Raw genomic sequence first — 17808 nt, 5'->3', positions numbered from 1 at the left:
CATCACCATCTCATCTGACATCCACTAGCATGTATTTTAACCAAGCCACTCATTGTAATAATATATTGCTCATCACCATCTCATCTGACATCCACTAGCGTGTATTTTAACCAAGCCACTCATTGTAATAATATATTGCTCATCACCATCTCATCTGACATCCACTAGCATGTATTTTAACCAAGCCACTCATTGTAATAATATATTGCTCATCACCATCTCATCTGACATCCACTAGCGTGTATTTTAACCCAGCCACTCATTGTAATAATATATTGCTCATCACCATCTCATCTGACATCCACTAGCATGTATTTTAACCAGCCACTCATTGTAATAATATATTGCTCATCACCATCTCATCTGACATCCACTAGCGTGTATTTTAACCCAGCCACTCATTGTAATAATATATTGCTCATCACCATCTCATCTGACATCCACTAGAATGTATTTTAACCAAGCCACTCATTGTAATAATATATTGCTCATCACCATCTCATCTGACATCCACTAGCGTGTATTTTAACCCAGCCACCCATTGTAATAATATATTGCTCATCACCATCTCATCTGACATCCACTAGCATGTATTTTAACCCAGCCACCCATTGTAATAATATATTGCTCATCACCATCTCATCTGACATCCACTAGCGTGTATTTTGACCCAGCCACCCATTGTAATAATATATTGCTCATCACCATCTCATCTGACATCCACTAGTGTGTATTTTAACCCAGCCACTCATTGTAATAATATTTTGTTCATCACCATCTCATCAGATATCCACTAGCGTGTATTTTAACCCAGCCACTCATTGTAATAATATTTTGCTCATCACCATCTCATCTGACATCCACTAGCATGTATTTTAACCAAGCCACTCATTGTAATAACATTTTGCTCATTACCATCTCATCTGACATCCACTAGCGTGTTTTTTAACCCAGCCACTCAATGTAATAATATTTTGCTCATCACCATCTCATCTGACATCCACTGGCGTGTATTTTAACCCAGCCCCTCATTGTAATAATATATTGCTCAGCACCATCTCATCTGACATCCACTAGCGTGTATTTTAACCCAGCCACTCATTGTAATAATATATTGCAAATCACCATCTCATCTGGCATCCACTAGCATGTATTTTAACCCAGCCACTCATTGTAATAATTTATTGCTCATCACCAATCTCATCTGACATCCACTAGTGTGTATTTTAACGCAGCCACTCATTGTAATAATATATTGCTCATCACCATCTCATCTGACATCCACTGGCATGTATTTTAACCCAGCCACCCATTGTAATAATATATTGCTCATCTCCATCTCATCTGACATCCACTAGCGTGTATTTTAACCAAGCCCCTCATTGTAATAATATATTGCTCATCACCATCTCATCTGACATCCACTAGCATGTATTTTAAACAAGCCACTCATTGTAATAATATATTGCTCATCACCATCTCATCTGACATCCACTAGCGTGTATTTTAACCAAGCCACTCATTGTAATAATATATTGCTCATCACCATCTCATCTAACATCCACTAGCATGTATTTTAACCCAACCACTCATTGTAATAATATATTGCTCATCACCATCTCATCTGACATCTATTAGCGTGTATTTTGGCAGGTGCTGCTGCTTGTCATTTCTCTCCAGCAGTAAATGTGTCTGAATCACATGCACCCTGGCCATGGCCATTCTTAGCACAAACTATCTTATTGCAATGTGGTAAATTTTATGAATCCTAGCCAATGTTGATGCAATCTTTATTTAAATCTGACATACTATGGTACATTTTGATATATACAGACACACATATATGGGAATATTTTTAATAAACAAAACTCCCAAATGTCACCATCTGTTTTGTCGATGCACTTTGGTTGACAAAACAAATGGCCAGCAGGTGTGCAAGATCGACAGTCCATGAAGTTAAGGAATATGCTCCTTCCTTGGGGACTGTACAATCAGATAGTTAGTATATACAATTAGCAGGTGTGTGATGTGTACAGGAGAGATTTCCCTCTGTAAAAAACAGTAGACTTTTTTGCATGGTCTGAGTTGTGCCTCAAGACATGTGTGTTAGGGTTTTGAAGTTTTATTACTTCTCGCTGACAATGTTTTTAGTGCTGATCTAGTGAAAATTAGATTAACTTCAGTATATGCATAAATATGGATGTACTTAACTTAAATGAAAACACCCAAAGTCGAATGCACAAACATCAAACACATATGTTCGAAAACACAGAAGACAACCCTACAGTACACATTCACTGAGAAACAGTCTTGATGCATGCAAAACCTTCATTTAATGAAAACACACTAAAAGATTTTTTTTTTCAGGTAGGAAAGCCAACCTGCACCTCCATATGAGGGGCTGCACATACATCACTGGTGATATATACATATATATATATATATATATATATATATATATATATATATATATATATATATATATATTTATATATTTATTTCTTCTTATTTATTTATTCATTTACATTTGTTGACCGGGAGTGTCCGACTGGACGTAGGTCCATTTTCAGCGGTGGCCCGGGGACAAATGCTCCACAGTTAAAATAAACAGACAGTAGTTACATTGGATTACATAGTGATTAACAATTTAACATAGCAATTAATTACAAACAGATTTACAGATGAAGAACATAGTACATCAGTAGGCAACTAGAATCTTTATCTGTGAAGTACATAACAGACAATTAACAAATGTTACAATAAGAAGTTCCTGCTGTATATATACATGAGCTCTGAGATCAGAGAAACATAGGATAAGAGAAAATTTCCCAAGCCCTGGATTTATTGAGTCTTGCACACCTGTTGACCATATGCAGCTGACTAGATAGTTGCGGATCTCACTCACATTTGACCGGGTCACGATCACCCATAGACATGTATATGTATATCTTAGTTGCATAGCATATGCATTAGCAGAACATTCTCAGAGCAGCATTAATTGATCTTATCAAAGTATACAAGAAACTCAGTTTGATAAGCTGATGGAATAAAAAAAATGAAACTTGTCAAATTGGAAGAAAAGTGAAACTGTGTGTTAAAGTAACAATGGATCTGCTGAGGAATAGGTTCATAGGCTCATAGGTGTGTACTAGGCTAATGGCCCTGGAGCCTTTACAAGTCTAGCCCATAGACGTGCCCTGTCATAATGCAGCCTGATGTTAGTTCCCGGTGCTTCTATCATGCACAGCCACTGGAGTGATCCCTGGGGTGAATTTTCTATTTCCCAGCCACTCATTAAGATTTCTCTTGAAGAGGGCCAGTGATGTGCCCTGCTTGACATGTATGGGAAGTCTAATCAATAGCATGGGCAGCCTCTGGGTTATGAACCTGTCCCTCCAGGATGTTCTGTTGATTGTGGTAATGAGGCTGAGGTCTCTGGAGCGTGTGGTGCTTAGGGATTGGGATTTCTTTAGATGTAGCATTTCTAACAGAGCTGGGTCAGACATGGCTTTGTAAGTTGAGCAGAGATTGCCTCTTAGTAGACGATATGAGACAGAGAATAGCTGGAGTTTTTTGAGGCTGTCCACTTAGAACATGTGTTTAAGGCCTAGGATCCTCTTAGTGAGGTACTTTTATGGCCTGTCCAACTCTTGCACGTGTCTCGTGAGGTACATGCCAAATGGGACATTATACTCAATGATTAGCCTAACAAGGGAAAAGTAGAGAGAGATGATGACCTCTTTCTCCCTGGATGCAAATCCCTTGGTAATTAGATGTGCCACTTAGAAGGACTTTCTGACCACAGTGGCAATGTGGTGGTCGAAGGAGAGGTTACTGTCAACCTGTGTCCCCAGATCTCTTATAATACCGTCAGTGTTCAGTGTACTCACATCAATGTGGTAATTATTGGGAACTGAGTTTTTCCCAAAGGGGTTGATGACACATTTTTTGGCATTAAGCTTAAGGCCATGGTTTTGACACCAGTCATTGGTCTTAGTGAGGCCTTTCTGTAGGATGTCTACATCACTTGGGGAGTTAATAATGGCTCCCAACTTGCAGTCGTCTGTAAACCTGGTCATCCAGAGTCCCTCCATGTTGGCCTGGACTTCTGAGAAGTAGATACCAAAGAAGAGAGGACCCAGGACTGATCCCTGTGGGACTCCACTCGTGGTTAGTCAGCAGTCTGAGTTGGAGTCCACTACTTTCACACTGTGGGTTCTATCTGTGAGCCAATTTACAACCCACCTAGTCCCACTAGTTTCTATGCTGGGGTGACCCGTGGTGCTTTTTATATATTCTTCCTTCCTGGTCACACAGCCTAAGAGGCAAGGAAATATTTGGCTTTGCAACAAAATATCATTTTCACTCAGGATGTGTAACCTTTGGAGTAGAAACTGCAAATATTTGAAGCTATGTGGGTGCAGCCCTTCACATAAAGGTGCTAAAGGGTTGCCTCTTCTACTTACATATTTGAGGTAAACAGCAAAGAGTTGTAAGGTCTCCATAATGGTAATATTTAACAGGACACCACAGTTTTATCTGTGAGACTACAGATGAGCTGTTTAGAAAGTGAAATGCATAAAATAAAATGGATTCTGAAATATGCTGCAGTCATAAACACCATTTCAGTCCAAATAACAAAATATGAACTGACAATTATATTAGGTCTTTAACATAAAACATTTTTTTAGTTGGTCTATTTTAGTGTGTCTTGTGTTGCATACTATATTTAGGATACATTTCCACTGAGTATCCTGGTTTCCTCCCACATCCCAAGCCATGCTTCAAATAAAATGGCAACCCCCAATTATTCACAGGTCTATATACCATGTTTTAAAGACTGTCTGACTCTGTAATAGACTAGTATCCTTTCCAGGCTTAGTTTTTCTGCCATGATCCCAGTGACTGCTACCAGAGACACCAGCTTCACAGCTGAGTTGGATAAATCACATACTGAAGAATGAATCAAATAATGAATGTGTTCTGGAAGTAATACATTTATCCTGATAGTTAATTGCCAATGTACAGATATTCACTATCTATCTATCTATCTCTCTCTCTACATATATATATATATATATATATATATATATATATATATATATCTGTCCAGCGAAGCACGCACACACGCACACACACACACACACACACACACACACACACACACACACACACACACACACACAAACACACGGTTTTATATATATATATATATATATATATATATATATAGTCTCTCTCTCTCTCTCTACATATAGATATATATATATATATATATATATATATATATATATATATATATATATAGGGGTCTACTTTCATTCACTGAAAACTCATTTCATTGAATTTCAATTCACCCTCAAAAAATTGCTGAAAGCTGAAATCGCTGAAAGCTCATTTCACTGAATCACATTTCACTGAATGTAAGTACTGTTGGGCAAATAAAATGTATATGCCCTTTCCCCACTGTAGTACAATCTTGGTGTTACTATATATAGTTAAGAGGGGTGTGGGGGGCACAGACCCCCACATTGGGGGGGTGTGGTGGGCGTATCCCCAACCTACTTAGCTTTTATATTTATGAATCTCATTTCACTGAAAGCTAACAATATAAAACCAAAAGTAGGTGGGGGACTACACACCCCCCAATGTGGGGGGCTGTGCCCCCCACACCCCCAGCTAACTATATATACTAACTCCAGGATTGCACTACAGTGGGGCAAGGGCATGTACATTTTATTTGCCAAACAGTACTTACATTCAGTGAAATGTGATTCAGTGAAATAAGTTTTCAGTGATTTGAGCTTTCAGCGATTTGGTGTGAGTGGTTTGAAATTTAGCGAAATGAGTTTTCAGTGAATGAAAGTAGACCCATATATAGATATATCTCTGTCTGACTTTACGCTCTCTCTCCTCATTTCCTTGGCAAAGTACTTTGTAACTCCCTCCAGATGCAGCTTTGAGAGTAACTACCATAATGCAGGCTTCATGGCTTGGTGGGTGTGATGCTGGTTAAATGTCTACACTGTCTCAGTGCCTCACAAAACAGTGCAGCCTTTAAAACAGCTATATTCAATTTCAGCTGAATGGGCTGCTGGAATTTCTTCTTCATATCCAGCATCTGAACAACTGTCTAGTAATCCATATTATTTATATGATGCCAGTTTCTATGGAATATACTCTGTCTTGCACACAATCCACTGAAAAACACTGAAAGACAAACCCTGGGAGATTTTGAGTCAAACCCCCTCACATCTACCATGCAGGGGGCTTTATACCTGCACCATCTTAACTTACTCTAAGGTTGCACAGCTTTTTGTATGTAGATCAGGTGCATTCAAATGGGTTTAGTTGAAACAGGTGTCACTTTAACAAACAGAAATCTTCAGTACCACTACACCTAATTGCCCCATTCCCAGTACACCAGCGTCTGTTGAGTAAACACCAGGGCTATATAGAAATGAGTGGAGGCCTGCCCAGAATATCTGGAACAGGTAACTTATTTCAACTGAATAGTCTGTGGCACGCTGCAGGCAAACTTTTGACACCTTTCTTATTATAGAAACATCATCCAAACAGGGAAATAACTGAAGCTGTGAGTGTTATTGGAAAGTAATAGATCAGGTAGCAATCACAGCAGTTTGAGCTAGAAAAACAAGGTGTGAGGAGACATGCAGAAATCAGAATATCAGTTTTGAGAAACCAAATAATCTAAGTCAAATTGTTTATCCATCAAAACAATCATGCAGTGCATTTAATCATTGAAGGAAACTCTAGCTAGAAGGAGAAATTATGGATTAAGGTTATTAGCTCTGACTATAACATATATGAAGTGTAAGTATTGTTCTCAAAAACAACTGTTTTCTAAAGTTGTTTTTGAAGATCAGTCAGATACTGATGCAGAAAACTGAATGAGAAATAATGTACTGTTTAGTAGGAAGATGTTCTGAGAAAAGCCTTTGACAGTTGATGACTACAGTTATCTGAATGACTGATTCCAGACATATCATTTATTTACTTATTGACTTGGTAGGTGGCTGATCCTGGGACCCTTTTAAGCTATGACCTAACTGCAGAAGCACAGCAAATTACAAGCTAATATGATTTGCAATACAGGCCAAGTAAAATATTTACATAAGCAGTTATAGTTTTCAGCATTACAGATTAAGAAGTTCAACATTACAATACTACAGGTTACATATCATTGAGTTCCATATGTTATAGTATAATGCTTGTCTTGTGGAGGTGTTGCAATTCTGCTTTTTCTAACCTGATGGTATAACACCGTACTAACTAAAGAGAGCTAAGATTTAAGTGTTGCAAGGAAAAAGAGATAAAAATGGGGTGTCATTTGTATTAAAGAAAAAAGAAGAGAAGAGAAGGAGAAGTAGGCAGCAGAGGAATACAAATTGAGGAGTAGAAAGGCCTGTGAGTGCACTGTTTTTAAATGTAGATATCTACATAGTTTAATTCCCAAGGTAGGCTTCAGACCAATTAGACTAGTTGCTAGTTGAAGTTTTGTGGTAGAGAGAATTGAACATTTTGTCTTTGTCTAAGCAATAGGGGATTTTTAAGATTCCTTTAGGAATTTATGAAGTTTTGCATGATATTATTTATAATCCTTAAATTGTTTAATTTCCTGGGGCAGCCTGTTGTAAGTGGTGGGAACAATTTTGCTATACCTATTTTCACCAACTGCAGGATTAAATGGGGACCTAAACTAAACTCATGGTCCATCATTATAATAAGTTTAATGACACTGCAACAGTGGGTACTACCTTTAAAGTGACTAAAAACTGGACAGTTCTGTTTTTGTTGGAGAGTGAGAAAGTTATGAACTGGTAGATTAGCTAATGGAATTGTTCCATGAAATTATTTTGGTAAAAGCACAGGGTGACTGTTATTCTCCTGTTTCCAGGAGTTAGGTAATCACTTTCTCTACAAAGATTGCCAAGTTTTTGTATGTATCTATCCAATAATACTATGAATATAGAACAGGAACATTAGTTACTGATCTGTATAGATCCCTAAATGCTTTAATATGGGGATTACTTCTACATAATCTGGAGAGCGGGAGAAGATTTACAGTTGTGTTTCCTTGTTATCCTGTAAGGAAATATTTAAAAAATACAGTCTCTACATTACTCAAATTCTCCACAAAATATGGAAAACACTTCCTCGCTCTCTTCATAATTCATCTTTTATTACTAAATTAAAAAAAATGCATTAGATAACATTTGGGTCTTCTAAATATAATTATATTTTTATAGGTGTTTATTCCTAATGGGTCATCAGATTGAAAGTGAATATGAAGTATCCTCTGATCCTATCAGTACTCACTGGCAAATTATAGAAGAAAAAAACAAGAAATGCCATGTTGGTCCACTAACAGAAAACACAAAAACAGTTGAACACAAACGTGATATAATATTTTTTTATTGGACCAGCAAAGGTTTTGCAATTACTTTAGTTTTCAAACTCAAATAAGCCCCTGATCAGCAGGAATTAAGTTACTGATGTTAGATACAGAGCATAAACATCCACTTCTGCCTACCAATGAAGTACATCGTTTATTTCCTATTGAGTATAAAAAAAGAAGTCTTGAAAAATGCTAGTGTGGAAAAATACAGCTCGGACTGCACCCCAGAGACAAACAAAGTAAAATATTTAAATATTATAAATACAGGTATAATTTCAAATTAATATTAAAACATTTCAATGTATAAAGTTTAGCATTACAGTCAATACTACAGGTTACATTATATCAAGTTACTTATGTTGTAATACAATGTTTGGGTTTGCCTGACACTTAAATATAAAATAGAGTATCTGAGTGTTGCATTTTGATTAAAACTGTGAGAAAGTAAAAAAAAAAATATGAGAAAGTTAATTTACATATTTGTTTACCTTATTTGTTTTGTTGCCAAAGAAGTAAATGAGCTGATATGCAGACACGTTTCAGCCAGGACCAGCACAAACAGGCATATTATTTGTACAGAGATTTATAAATTGCAATAAAAAAAAAATTAGTCATGAAGGTGTTAACAAGATGTAAATTAGTCTTGTCTACACAGAATTAAATTAGTCACTTAAATGAAATGATTTATGCAAAATATATTTATAAACAAAAGAAAGGTGTGAAAGGCTTAAGCAAATATGCTTATAGAAGAGAAACAAAAAAAAATATGTAACTGATTTACAGAGAAACAAATTGACTATATAATGAATGCAATAAAGAATATTTACTTAAACTAGTGAAGCTCAGAGATAGTTGCACAAAGTTGCAGACCAAGTGAAGAGTTCCAAAAATAGAGATGAATTAAATGCAGCACATAGTTATGGGAGAAATTCTAGACAATACTGGGTGTCATAGAAATAAACAATTGAACACTGATGCAAATGATTGCATTTTTTTAAACATTTATACCCATAAGTACTAGAAATATATTCTATTAATTGTTGCACAAAATCAGTAAGACATAGTTTTTTCTCAAATCATGAGGGGAGCTGATGCCTGGTAGCTGGATAGACTTTGGAGAAGGCCTTTTCACCTAAGAGGGTAGTTATTGGAGCTTCCTTTTAATCAATTTGCAAGAGGTGGATGACAATGCATATAAAAAGGTTAAAGGTACAGGTAGATAGAAGTAAAGTGGCTCTGTCAGTACTAGTGGTTGCATAAGGTTTTCTAGAGACCTGTCAGAAATAGACCTGCATATCTTGTTTACCAAGTTACATTGCTGCTATTTTTGGCTAGTCTAGCACAAATTGGTCAAATTCACAGCTTTTTTTAATGGTTATTACTCTTTCCTGTTTTTTTAATACTGAAATCTGTCGAGCACTTCTGCAGTCTTTTAACAAAGGCTTCAGAAAGCTGTGCTCATGGTGGCCAAGGATGAACACAGGATAGCAGCAGATTTCTTCAGCTCCACCAATTTCATTACATTGACAGGAATTAATTACTTAAAAAATTAATTTTTGAAGTAATTTTCTTTCTAAATATGTTTGTTTTATATAGTTCTTGAACTATATCTAAAAAAGAAAGGAAATCTTAATAATATTCCTGTCAGAAATTACTTTGGAAATTTTCCTGTCAGTTTATCAGTCTGAAATGAGTTCCAGTAAGACAAATTCTCAAGACTCCAGCATCAAGAAAGAACTTCAGTCTCTGATAATTATAGTCCAGCAACTTACTGCTAAGATGGATAAAATGGATACTAAAATAGACACTTTCATAGAAAAAACTACAAAACAAATAGACTTGTTACATATGGACCTGCAACAACAGAAGATCCAGATGACAGGCATAGAAGAAACTGTGAATGACATGGAAAATAGAATACAAGAAGAGGAAATCAACATTGAGTTTCTGCTGAAACAAAATACTCATTTACAAACAAAGCTGGATGACCTGGAAAATAGATCTAGGCGCAATAACATTAGGATTTTTGGACTGCCAGAAAATATTGAAGGTAACAATATTACTTCTTTTTAACAACATGGCTCCCTAAAACTTTAGATTTACCAGAAGCATTCTCTTTTGGTATCGAGCACATAGATCTATAGCTAATACTAACTCTAACAAAAACTATCCTAGATCAGTTATAGTTAGATTTCTATCATCTTTTGATAAAGAGATGGTTCTTAAATCTGCTTGGGCTAAAGCTCCTGTTAAGATTAATGAAACAACTGTGCGTTTTGACAATGACTATTCTTCCATGGTATTAGCTAAAAGAAAAGTTTTTCTGCCACTAATAAGGGAGCTTAAAAAAGCACAGTTTAAAACATACCTTCTGTTTCCTGCCAAGCTTAAAATCTTCCTTCCTGATGGTCCTAAAATTTTCCATGACTTAGACTCTGCTTTACTGTTTATCACAAAAAATAAGATTTTGGAAAAAATAGAAGAAATGGAATGGGCTAGTCCTTCGTTAAAGAGACTGGCAACTGAAACTTCATGGAAGACTTCAGAGAAGAAGAAGAGACTAAAAAACAAATGATTTGTACTATGTTTTTTTTCTCTCTCATCATTTTATTTTATTATTAATCTTTTTAAATATAGTTCCTGCATTTCCAAGAAGCAACAAATATTTTGAAAAAGATTTAATCAAAGTTATTCTCTGTGTGCAAAGAAATGTTTTGTTTCATAACTAGTCAAAATATCTGGAGATTTAATGGCAAGCTGTGATTTAACTTGTTTCTCTATCTGAAGAGGAAAAATAAGGTCAGTAATTTGATACATTTTTTTTCCTTTAAAAGTTTATATGTTCTTCAAATGCTATTCCTAATTATACTTTCTTGATTACACTGCTTATGCTTGTTTGTAAATAATCTGTCATGCTTTAACTAATAATAATTAGAACTAAATAATAGTAAATAATATGTTTTATTTTCAACTCTATTAATATAAACAGTAAGTAACATTCTATTGTATATACTTCTTATAGCTTTCTCTTACATTTTTTTTTATTTCTGCCTTACACCCTTTTACTTTCTACTCTCTTTTCTTTATTAATATATAGAAATGCTTTTGATCATATAGACACATAAATAATAAGATTTGCATAGGAGTTGAGTAGGAACAAAAATGTTGAGTTTTGTTACTTATTAATAATTTTGGGCTTGATTTCACTTACATAGAGTCTGTAATAACCTGTAGAATGCATTGTGAAGGTTTTGTCATGTTTAGATGCATTTACAGTGCTAAATGAATGTTTGTCACTAGTTTTTAATAAGTCAAATATCCAGGGAATACAACCAGCAATATGAGAGTTGGAACCAGCAATTAAGTAATAGAAACAGTCTAAAATCCAACGATATCTTTTGCTGGTTCCGGATGTACCAGGAAACACCCACGAAATGCACTACTCATTGTGCAAACTTACACAAATGCAAGTACACTTAAAATAAACTCCTTCTTCACTCGATGTAATAAAACTGCAGAACTTTATTGACAGTAAGCGCTTTCACCGATTAGGCTTCTTCAGACTTTTTACATTCACTGCATAACTGTAGTTTAAATATACAAAGATGTCTTACTATTGGTTACTTAAACAGAGGCTTAAAGCGCTACGCTCACTTCATATAAACATATACTTTAAAACTTCATTAACATTAAAAACTTCACTCACATTTAAAAACTTTAGTGTAGCATATGAAACATCTTATAATCAATAGCCATATAAAAATGAAAATATGTCTGTACATATACAAGAACACCCATATGCTGGAAATATGCATTTGTGTGCATAAGCAGAGAGCAAAAACATAACCAAAAACAGTCTAGCATATTATTATCGACATCTAAATCCATATGCGTACACACAAATGCAGGGTGATATCTTATGAAAAACATTCAAACATATATCTTAAAACTAACCTACGCAAACAGTGATAAACTCACGTATGTACAGGTGAGAATAAACTAACATAGCTACACTCCTATAATCACAAACTAACAACTAATACCTATCATGCAAAATAATAATAATAGAAAAACTGCATATATATTAAAAGACATATAAATAATGGAACTAAGACCAAATAATAAAGCATATATATGTGTCTCTATAAAAACACCTATAACCTAAAAAGACAGTGATTCAATATATAATGGTCAAAGGCCAATATCTGTTGTCTATTATATGTCTGCATAAAAAACCTAAAAATATATATATATGGTCCTATACAAATATACCAACAGCCTAAATGATGGACCAAGCACAACCAAGCTAACGCTTGGGTGCTCGAAGTCTTTTTTTCTTCAAAAAAGGTTTGACCTGTACTTTGTCATTCAAGCCTGGGAATTGATCTGCCCTGCATCTGATGATCCACCTCATTTCATTCTCTAAAGTAAAGTTAATAAGATCACCCCCTCTTATACTGATATTAATCTTCTGAATGACCATAAACCTGAATCTATGCGTAATACCCTGCTCCATCGTGTGTTTAGACAAGGCATTAAACAAAGAACCTTTCCTAATATGATATACATGTTCCCTAATACGTTCTTTTAGGGAGCGATTGGTCTTACCAATATAAAATGATTGGCATGCTGTACATCTAGCCATATATACAATGTTTCTGCTCTCACAGTTTGTGTTGGTATAAAACTGATATACTTGTTCCGTCACAGGATGAATAAAGTCCGTAGTCACGTCTATATATGCACATTGGTTACATTTTCCACACGGTCTTGTATTAATATTATGTGTGCCCCTAGGTTCCTTATTCAAAGCACATTTTGGTTTACACAATATTCTTCTAAGATTAGGTTGATTCTTAAATACAAAAGTAGGTTTTGGGCCTACAATCTTGCTTATATTACTGTCTAGGCCTAGAATATCCCAGTGTCTATCTAATATATGTTTAAGATGAACAGCATCCTTAGTAAAGAACATAGGTGTTCTAATATGTTCCATACTTGCAGGTAGATTTACACAAGATTCCCCCTGATGTTCTGAAAAATAAGGTTTTGCTATTGTGCTCCTCAGTTCATTAACTACATTGGTAGTTCGTTTAAAGGTCTCTTCATTATAACTCCGCTGTAAGAACTTCCTTTGTAGGTTATTTAATTCCTCTCTATATCCTTCATCAGATGGATTCAACCTGGAAGCTCTCATAATTTGACCTTTCAAAACATTATCAAAAATATGTTTGGGATGCATACTATCTCTATGCAAGATGGTGTTTCTATGACATAGCTTCCTATGTATGGACGTATTAAGTAATCCATTATTAAGTCGTGAAATATTGACATCTAAAAAAGATATCTCCTCTAATGAATAATTTGGGATGAATTCCAAAAAATTCGTAGAAATATTAATATCCTCAATAAAACTTCTGAGTGTGTCAACATCACTCAACCAAATAAAAAAGAGGTCATCAACAAACCTACGATATAAACCTACATGATTTTTAAATGCTTCAGACTTAAAGAGAAAATTTTCTTCCCAATGTGCCATAACCAAGTTGGCGTAGCTATTGGCACAGGAAGTGCCCATAGCTACGCCATCTTTCTGGAGATATATTTCTTTTCCAAACATAAACAAATTATTAGTTAGAACTATCTCTAAAAATAATATGATCAAATTAATTTTGTCAGGGGTATATTCAGAGTGGACTCTAAGATATTCATGTATCCATTGTATCCCTACAGCATTGGGAATCACTGTGAACAAACTGACAACGTCTAATGTTACCAACATGTAATGACTTTCATCTTCTAACTGTGTAACATATGTGTATAAATCAAGTAAAAACTGTTTACTGTCCCTAAGAATACTATTATTAGCAGCAACAAGTGACCTTAAATGAAATTCAATGAAAATGGAAAAGGGCTCTGTCATCCATCCTTGACCTGCTACAATTGGTCTCATAGGTGGTCTGACCAATGATTTATGGACTTTAGGGAGTCCTTGTATAATGGGTACCAGTGGATTAATAATTCTTAGATAGTCGTAAAGTTCTTTAGTGATACCGGAACTCACCAATAAATAATCCAGTATATCATATATTTTAAATACCTTCTCCATGACTGTGGTCATGTTTACCTTCTCATAGAAGGTCTGATTCTCCAAGAGTTGGTACATCAATACATCATATTCCACTGTATCCATTAATACTATAGGTCCTCCTTTGTCAGCAGGTCTAATAATCAAGGTCATATCATTCCTAAGATTTGTAAGGGCCTGCCTCTGCTTAAACATTAAATTATTCTTGTATTTAACATGATGATTATCATTGAAATAATTATGAACATAATATAATATAACATATAGTTAAAACCCAAACCCTACTGGATAAATTAAAAAGTATTTCTGGTTTAATATTCAATGAAGAAAAAACTAAAATACTACCTATATATACACGAAAAAATATTCTCATTAGTGATTTTACTAAATATGTACCCAATTCAGGTCAGATAACTTATTTAGGTATAATACTATCTAAAGATATTAAATCTATTATATATAATAATTATAATACCTGTTTTCTTAATATACAAAATCTTTTTAATACCTGGAATAATATGTTTTTTACTATGGAGGAGAGACTTACAATTATTAAAATGATAATATTCCCCAAGATTTTATACTTAATACAATCAATACAAACTCAGCCCTTTGTTCAATACTTCCTCTTCCTGTATAGTTAAAACCCTACTGGATAAATTAACTATACAGGAAGAGGAAGTATTGAACAAAGGGCTGAGTTTCATTCCAACAAAAAGAGCTAACTTAGTGGATTCCATCATTGACATTAAGATGTTTATTAGGAATATACAACTGAAACTTGATTTTGGAAATACCAACACATTAAATAATGAACAAAGATTTCGTCCAAACAGTTTGTATATCCCACAAATACATCCTTTACTAGATGTTTTCTCTAGGATAATAGAACAAGATGTTCATAATTATTTCAATGATAATCATTATGTTAAATACAAGAATAATTTAACGTTTAAGCAGAAGCAGGCCCTTACAAATCTTAGGAATGATATGACCTTGATTATTAGACCTGCTGACAAAGGAGGACCTATAGTATTAATGGATACAGTGGAATATGATGTATTGATGTACCAACTCTTGGAGAATCAGACCTTCTATGAGAAGGTAAACATGACCACAGTCATGGAGAAGGTATTTAAAATATATGATATACTGGATTATTTATTGGTGAGTTCCGGTATCACTAAAGAACTTTACGACTATCTAAGAATTATTAATCCACTGGTACCCATTATACAAGGACTCCCTAAAGTCCATAAATCATTGGTCAGACCACCTATGAGACCAATTGTAGCAGGTCAAGGATGGATGACAGAGCCCTTTTCCATTTTCATTGAATTTCATTTAAGGTCACTTGTTGCTGCTAATAATAGTATTCTTAGGGACAGTAAACAGTTTTTACTTGATTTATACACATATGTTACACAGTTAGAAGATGAAAGTCATTACATGTTGGTAACATTAGACGTTGTCAGTTTGTTCACAGTGATTCCCAATGCTGTAGGGATACAATGGATACATGAATATCTTAGAGTCCACTCTGAATATACCCCTGACAAAATTAATTTGATCATATTATTTTTAGAGATAGTTCTAACTAATAATTTGTTTATGTTTGGAAAAGAAATATATCTCCAGAAAGATGGCGTAGCTATGGGCACTTCCTGTGCCAATAGCTACGCCAACTTGGTTATGGCACATTGGGAAGAGAATTTTCTCTTTAAGTCTGAAGCATTTAAAAATCATGTAGGTTTATATCGTAGGTTTGTTGATGACCTCTTTTTTATTTGGTTGAGTGATGTTGACACACTCAGAAGTTTTATTGAGGATATTAATATTTCTACAAATTTTTTGGAATTCATCCCAAATTATTCATTAGAGGAGATATCTTTTTTAGATGTCAATATTTCACGACTTAATAATGGATTACTTAATACGTCCATACATAGGAAGCTATGTCATAGAAACACCATCTTGCATAGAGATAGTATGCATCCCAAACATATTTTTGATAATGTTTTGAAAGGTCAAATTATGAGAGCTTCCAGGTTGAATCCATCTGATAAAGGATATAGAGAGGAATTAAATAACCTACAAAGGAAGTTCTTACAGCGGGGTTATTAATGAAGAGACCTTTAAACGAACTACCAATGTAGTTAATGAACTGAGGAGCACAATAGCAAAACCTTATTTTTCAGAACATCAGGGGGAATCTTGTGTAAATCTACCTGCAAGTATGGAACATATTAGAACACCTATGTTCTTTACTAAGGATGCTGTTCATCTTAAACATATATTAGATAGACACTGGGATATTCTAGGCCTAGACAGTAATATAAGCAAGATTGTAGGCCCAAAACCTACTTTTGTATTTAAGAATCAACCTAATCTTAGAAGAATATTGTGTAAACCAAAATGTGCTTTGAATAAGGAACCTAGGGGCACACATAATATTAATACAAGACCATGTGGAAAATGTAACCAATGTGCATATATAGACGTGACTACGGACTTTATTCATCCTGTGACGGAACAAGTATATCAGTTTTATACCAACACAAACTGTGAGAGCAGAAACATTGTATATATGGCTAGATGTACAGCATGCCAATCATTTTATTTGGTAAGACCAATCGCTCCCTAAAAGAACGTATTAGGGAACATGTATATCATATTAGGAAAGGTTCTTTGTTTAATGCCTTGTCTAAACACACGATGGAGCTGGGTATTACGCATAGATTCAGGTTTATGGTCATTCAGAAGATTAATATCAGTATAAGAGGGGGTGATCTTATTAACTTTACTTTAGAGAATGAAATGAAGTGGATCATCAGATGCAGGGCAGATCAATTCCCAGGCTTGAATGACAAAGTACAGGTCAAACCTTTTTTGAAGAAAAAAAGACTTCGAGCACCCAAGCGTTAGCTTGGTTGTGCTTGGTCCATCATTTAGGCTGTTGGTATATTTGTATAGGACCATATATATATATTTTTAGGTTTTTTATGTAAACATATAATAGACAACAGATATTGGCCTTTGACCATTATATATTGAATCACTGTCTTTTTAGGTTATAGGTGTTTTTATAGAGACACATATATATGCTTTATTATTTGGTCTTAGTTCCATTATTTATATGTCTTTTAATATATATGCAGTTTTTCTATTATTATTATTTTGCATGATAGGTATTAGTTGTTAGTTTGTGATTATAGGAGTGTAGCTATGTTAGTTTATTCTCACCTGTACATACGTGAGTTTATCACTGTTTGCGTAGGTTAGTTTTAAGATATATGTTTGA

At 34.6% G+C, this 17808-nt stretch overlaps 1 protein-coding gene across 2 annotated transcripts in view; it reads right to left on the bottom strand.

Annotated features, from left to right (window-relative positions):
• Positions 1-17808, bottom strand: part of BEGAIN (brain enriched guanylate kinase associated) — a 3126115-nt gene that overhangs the window by 391439 nt on the left and 2716868 nt on the right. The gene's annotated exons all lie outside the window — the stretch shown is intronic.

This window comes from Protopterus annectens, chromosome 6.part0 (genome assembly GCF_019279795.1).
Source record: "Protopterus annectens isolate FY-2018-M chromosome 6.part0, PAN1.0, whole genome shotgun sequence".
NCBI lineage: Eukaryota > Metazoa > Chordata > Ceratodontiformes > Protopteridae > Protopterus > Protopterus annectens.
The sequence above is the reverse complement of the archived record's forward strand: the minus strand, read 5'-3'. Positions and strand labels throughout refer to the sequence as shown.